Below are 5,711 nucleotides of genomic sequence, written 5' to 3'. Positions count from 1 at the left end.
GTGCCACGCCGAGACGTCGTTAAGGAAAACCGCGTCGTGGGCCTCTACGACGCCGTCGAGTCGTTGTACGTTTGGTGTCCAGCGTGTCGGCGGCGAGTAGCGGACACGTCGTTCACGACTTCGGTCTTTCGCAGTCGACGCGAACTTGCGGAGAGTCGTGGTGCCTCACGTTTTCGGCAGAAACCGCGGCGGAATTTTCCCGTGCGTGCGCGCACGACCTCGGTGCTGTGCCGTCAGCGTAGTGTTGCACAAACTCGTGGCCTACCCAAGGTGCGGTACGTTTGCGGCCGTATCCTCGGTGGGAATTTCGTGAGTAGGGTCGCAAATTCTACGACCTCGGCGGGTTTGAGAGCGACGTAGACTTGTGGCACGCTCAACGTGCCACACGTTTCGGGGCACACCCGCGGTGAAATTTTCTCGAGTACGCTCGTATTAGTGCCCAAGGAGGTCTGGGTACTTATCGCTGCTATTATGTGGGGGTTCTCGTGAGCGGCGTACGCGAAAGCGACCGGGTGTCTGATATGCGGCGGGCTTCGGCCTCGTCAAGCGTGTCCTCGGGTCTGCTCCAGGGGAATCCACGGCAGTCGTCTGCAGCCTCATCCGCTTGATGCGTTAGGGGCTGGTTGTCGGACGGTGCCGTTTTACCACGATATCGAGGTGTGTTCCGTGTCGTCCTCGGGCGATTCAGATGCGAAAGCGCCGAAGACGCGGGCGTGACCCGTCGTCTGGCGGCTTTGCAGTCTCGGCTCCGTTGCTAGTTCCGGCCGGTCCACCGACAGTGCAGCGGGCTTGGGCAACCCGCACGGCGCGACCGAGTCGATGCAACGAAAAAGAGCGAGCATGAACGTGCTTCTTGCCGCACGGCTCCCACTCGTCTTTCGGGAAGGTTGTGCCGTAGCGAGCTCGAACGCCGTCATCTCGGAGTGCAAAATAAGCGTGTTGGGGCGCCTGAAGGTGGCCTCCGCCGCACACAGACTGCGTCCGGCCCGCCGAAGGCGAGGACGGACGCGCAGTCGAACGATTACCTGGTTGATCCTGCCAGTAATCATATGCTTGTCTCAAAGATTAAGCCATGCATGTCTAAGTACATGCCGAAATAAGGCGAAACCGCGAATGGCTCATTAAATCAGTTATGGTTCCTTAGATCGTTTCTTCCTACTTGGATAACTGTGGCAATTCTAGAGCTAATACATGCAGTGAGCCTGGAGCCCTTTGGGTAACGGGTGCTTTTATTAGACCAAGATCGATCGGGTTTCGGCCCGTATTGTGTGGTGACTCTGGATAACTTTGTGCTGATCGCATGGCCACGAGCCGGCGACGTTTCTTTCAAGTGTCTGCCTTATCAACTTTCGATGGTAGGTTACTTGCTTACCATGGTTGTTACGGGTAACGGAGAATCAGGGTTCGATTCCGGAGAGGGAGCCTGAGAAACGGCTACCACATCCAAGGAAGGCAGCAGGCGCGCAAATTACCCACTCCCGGCACGGGGAGGTAGTGACGAAAAATAACAATACGGGACTCTTTTGAGGCCCCGTAATTGAAATGAGTACACTCTAAATCCTTTAACGAGGATCAATTGGAGGGCAAGTCTGGTGCCAGCAGCCGCGGTAATTCCAGCTCCAATAGCGTATACTAAAGCTGCTGCGGTTAAAAAGCTCGTAGTTGGATCTCAGTTCCAGACGAGTAGTGCATCTACCCGATGCGACGGCTCGGACTGAACATCATGCCGGTTCTTTCTTGGTGCACTTCATTGTGTGCCTCGAGATGGCCGGTGCTTTTACTTTGAAAAAATTAGAGTGCTCAACGCAGGCGAGTCGCCTGAATAAACTTGCATGGAATAATAGAACAAGACCTCGTTTCTGTTCTGTTGGTTTTTGGAATACGAGGTAATGATTAAGAGGGACGGACGGGGGCATTCGTATTGCGGCGCTAGAGGTGAAATTCTTGGACCGTCGCAAGACGAACTACTGCGAAAGCATTTGCCAAGAATGTTTTCATTGATCAAGAACGAAAGTCAGAGGTTCGAAGGCGATCAGATACCGCCCTAGTTCTGACCATAAACGATGCCAACCAGCGATCCGCCTGAGTTACTCAAATGACTCGGCGGGCAGCTTCCGGGAAACCAAAGTATTTGGGTTCCGGGGGAAGTATGGTTGCAAAGCTGAAACTTAAAGGAATTGACGGAAGGGCACCACCAGGAGTGGAGCCTGCGGCTTAATTTGACTCAACACGGGAAAACTTACCCGGCCCGGACACTGGGAGGATTGACAGATTGAGAGCTCTTTCTTGATTCGGTGGATGGTGGTGCATGGCCGTTCTTAGTTGGTGGAGCGATTTGTCTGGTTAATTCCGATAACGAACGAGACTCTAGCCTATTAAATAGGTGCGGGGTTCCCAGCACCTTACAACCTTCTTAGAGGGACAAGCGGCTCCTAGCCGCACGAAACAGAGCAATAACAGGTCTGTGATGCCCTTAGATGTCCGGGGCCGCACGCGCGCTACACTGAAGGAAGCAGCGTGTCTTTATCCCTGTCTGAAAAGACTGGGTAACCCGTGGAACTTCTTTCGTGATTGGGATAGGGGCTTGCAATTGTTCCCCTTGAACGAGGAATTCCCAGTAAGCGCGAGTCATAAGCTCGCGTTGATTACGTCCCTGCCCTTTGTACACACCGCCCGTCGCTACTACCGATTGAATGATTTAGTGAGGTCTTCGGACCGATGTCCGGCGCGGCCTTTCGGTTGCGCCGGTCTGTTGGAAAGATGACCAAACTTGATCATTTAGAGGAAGTAAAAGTCGTAACAAGGTTTCCGTAGGTGAACCTGCGGAAGGATCATTAACGGATTGTGAAGGGTGAGCGCCTCAGCTGCGTCTGCGCCCGACACTTTCTGCCGCTGACCCCGTTTGGACGCGGGGTCGGCTTTTCCCCACGGGGCTGCCTGAATGTGGAGCGGCACCCCGTGACAAATTGTTGCGCCCAGCGGACGCCAACACCGCGACCTTGGACGGTCGGCCAGGTGGCGGACGCGGGTACAAACGGCGCAACGCACTCATAGGTCGGCTTTCGACCCGCCACTGCACCGTGGCTCGAAGCGCTCGAAATGCGCGACCCGACCGCTGCGGGACCGCCTAGTACTGTAAACAGGAGCGGCGGAGCGCGAACGGCGAGTCGTGGTTACGTCGGTAGAAGGCGAGGCTGCGCGTTCCCGAAACGCCAGCCGAGTGCCCTCCCGACCGTTCGAGCGTGCAAGAACGAGACCCGACAATCGCGCGGCGACTGCCAAGTACGAGAGGAACGGCACAAGCGTCGGCGGTCGGTCAAGGAACTGGCGATGTGACGGGTCCGCTGTGCACCAGTGCATACCGTCCCGCCGTCCGCGGCAAGCGCCTCCGCGTCCTCGGGTGACGGAGGCTGCCGGTCGGTTCTTGCAGGCGAGGGATCTCGCTGGCACCGGTTCGCGTTGACGCGCGGCCGGTCATGGCACGGCGATGCGACGGCCGAGGTGCGCAGTACTCGATGGAGGAACCGCACGCTCCGATGACCGTCCCGCCCTCCGCGGCGTATGCGTACCGACCGTAATGGTTGCAGCAGCGCCGGCCGGCTTTTGAATTCGCCACACGAAACACGGTGCGAGATCGCGGTTAGGGGAGCGTCGACGTTGCCAGGCGTTTTGCTTGCTGCCGAGGGAAAGGCGGCACGGCCACGTCGCGCTCGTCGCGATTAGCGGGTCTGCGCGCTTTGGGAAGGTGCCGCAACGACTTGCCGAAAGAGGAAGCACGGAAGAACGAGGGACTTGGACGTCCCGACAATTGAACGCACTTGCGGCCAGGCCCTTGCTGGCTTCGTTCTTCCGCCTCGAGTAGGCTCGTACGCGGCTCCGGCGCCGAAAGTGGTCCTTGGCACCGACTTCGGTGGACGTGGGAAGTGCCGCGCAAGTACGGCGCGCCTGGCTCCACCTGTTGGCTAAAGTAGGCAGCCGGATCGGCATTTTGGTGTGCGGTGGCAAACCGTGGATGCGAAAAAAGCTTGTGCGATTTCGTGGAACAAAAAGCGGGGGTCCCCCTTTTTATGCGGAGGAGACCGACCCGCCTGCCGTGGTGAACCGCGACGCCACGGTAAAAACGGGAGAGGCTTGTCGATGGGACCGTGCATCCCGCGCTCCACGGAGGCCGGGAGGCGGCCGCCCGAGGAAATGTGTAGCCGTCGAGGCCCGCATCTGCGTGCACTCTTATCCAAATGGGTGTACCGCAGGCATTTTCTGGTTAGGCGGGCCAATGAGAGCGAGCACACAACGATACCTACGGGTCCGGCTTGGAGAACCGGCTTCGACGCCTCCCGAGTATTTATAGAGGGGTGGACCACGAAAGCACTCGCAAGTAGCGAAAGCGAAACGCCGTCCGAAACACACCGTTTGCTCGATTTGCGGCAGCCGAAAAAGGCGCGGCAGAGTTTTGGAGTCCAAGCGTGCGCTGAAAAGCGCCCTTCTTGGCCACTGTTTGGCCGAGTGCCAGAAACGTTTGGTTTTGACTGTACGGAATTGAACAAACACTTTTTCACGACTCTAAGCGGTGGATCACTCGGTTCTCGGGTCGATGAAGAACGCAGCCAGCTGCGAGACTTGGTGTGAATTGCAGGACACACTGAGCACTGATTCTTTGAACGCACATTGCGGCCTTGGGTCTTCCCTTGGCTTCGTCTGTCTGAGGGTCGGATCACATATCAAGAGAGCCTTCGGCGCACAAGGGAACGTGAGCCGTCGACTCGTTTTGACCGCGTCGGCAACACGGACAGCACGCTGAACACCTCACAGCGAGCGCCAACAGCGGCCACTCAAGGGCGAGACGGTGGCGACCGTCGTGCCAGAGCCCAACCGAAACGGGGGCGACCGACTGCATTGAGGATGTGGCACCTCGTTGAGACCGCCGCAGGACTTCGAGTCGGAAGGAAGCCTGCAGGGAAAGTGCGGTCGAGGTTGCGTACTCCTCTCTGCGACCGGGCGCGCAAGAGCTGCGAGAGCCACGGACGCGCAACTTTAACGCACGGTAAACACGAGGAGCGAAAGCCGGCCAGCAAAGCTTCTCCAGCCGTGCGCAAAGTGCGCGAGATCGCAGCCTTGCGTTGCGCTTGTTGCCCTCGAAGTAAGCAGGGTGTCCCGTAGACCGGGCGCTCGAACACGCTGCGGGGCCGTGCCTCCTCCAGGCTTTGCCGCGCGAACAGGGAACGTTCGCGCGCAAAGCGCAGGGAGGTGAGGAGGCTGCGCCCGACGTTTGCGGTTCGCTGCGTACGCGGTTGATGCGGAGAGCACGGCGCGACGACTTGCCGCGAAGCGGAAAAAGTCTCCCGCACGAGTTGGCGAAACGTTGGCGAAGCTTAAGGCGTTCTCGTCGTAGTCCGCCGTCGGTCTAAGTGCTTCGCAGTTCCCGTCCCGTTCAAAAAACTGGGCCACTCCAGTTGGGGCGGGGGCGACGCTACACGAGACGATGCCTCTCGCCAGGCTGCGTGGCTGCCCTTGCGGCGGCGGCGACTGGCCTCGGCGGTGTTTGGGCTTTCGACACGGTCGTTTATCACGCAACTGCTCGGACGACGCACGCGCGCAGCGGAATGCCGCTTGCCAGCCTTGTGAAGATGTGACCCTGTACAGGGTTGCGGGCGCACTTGGTAGGGCGTCGTACTCGGTTCGCGATGGGTTTACGAACGTGTCCCGTCACTTCC

General features: G+C 58.5%; 2 non-coding genes across 2 annotated transcripts; both read left to right on the top strand.

Moving 5' to 3' along the window:
• Window positions 1-1,022: 1,022 nt before the first annotated feature.
• Window positions 1,023-2,837, top strand: LOC142795791 (small subunit ribosomal RNA). The gene has a single exon (XR_012893309.1). It is a non-coding gene; the product is annotated as a small subunit ribosomal RNA (ribosomal RNA).
• A 1,719-nt stretch (window positions 2,838-4,556) lies between these two features.
• Window positions 4,557-4,709, top strand: LOC142795788 (5.8S ribosomal RNA). The gene has a single exon (XR_012893307.1). It is a non-coding gene; the product is annotated as a 5.8S ribosomal RNA (ribosomal RNA).
• Window positions 4,710-5,711: the final 1,002 nt, after the last annotated feature.

The sequence above is a fragment of the Rhipicephalus microplus genome, unplaced genomic scaffold (assembly GCF_043290135.1).
Source record: "Rhipicephalus microplus isolate Deutch F79 unplaced genomic scaffold, USDA_Rmic scaffold_868, whole genome shotgun sequence".
Taxonomy (NCBI): Eukaryota; Metazoa; Arthropoda; class Arachnida; order Ixodida; family Ixodidae; genus Rhipicephalus; species Rhipicephalus microplus.
Note: the sequence above shows the minus strand (reverse complement) of the source record. Positions and strands in the feature narration are given on the sequence as shown.